We start from the raw sequence: 390 nt of genomic DNA on the forward strand, positions 1-390 counted from the left end.
GCCTGAGGATAGTAGTGCAGGCTAGGAGAGTTAGCCGGTGGTGCAGGCCAATGGAAGCAGAGAGAGGCAGGGCAGGGCCAGGACCAGAAGCAGTGCTCCTTGAGCCCAAGAAAGGGACTGAGTTGCTCTGGGTGAGAAGGATCAGGAAGCAGTATTGGTTCCCCAGGTGTCTGGGGCCCCAAAATTAGGAATGGCACAGGTCCCAACTAGGAGTATAGAATGGTGGGCAGGGGGAAGGGGGGGATGGAAGGGTGAATGAGGCTTAGGGAGTCCCAGCGCGGAGAGCTGCGCTGTAGACTTACCCCAAGAGGCCTGAGGATAGTAGTGTCTTATGCATATCTTTAAAGAGGTTGGATGGTACAGATGCTGCTCTCCAGAGAAGGTTAGGGA

This window comes from Nannospalax galili, unplaced genomic scaffold, assembly GCF_000622305.1.
Source record: "Nannospalax galili isolate Female #2095 unplaced genomic scaffold, S.galili_v1.0 scaffold901, whole genome shotgun sequence".
Lineage (NCBI taxonomy): Eukaryota > Metazoa > Chordata > Mammalia > Rodentia > Spalacidae > Nannospalax > Nannospalax galili.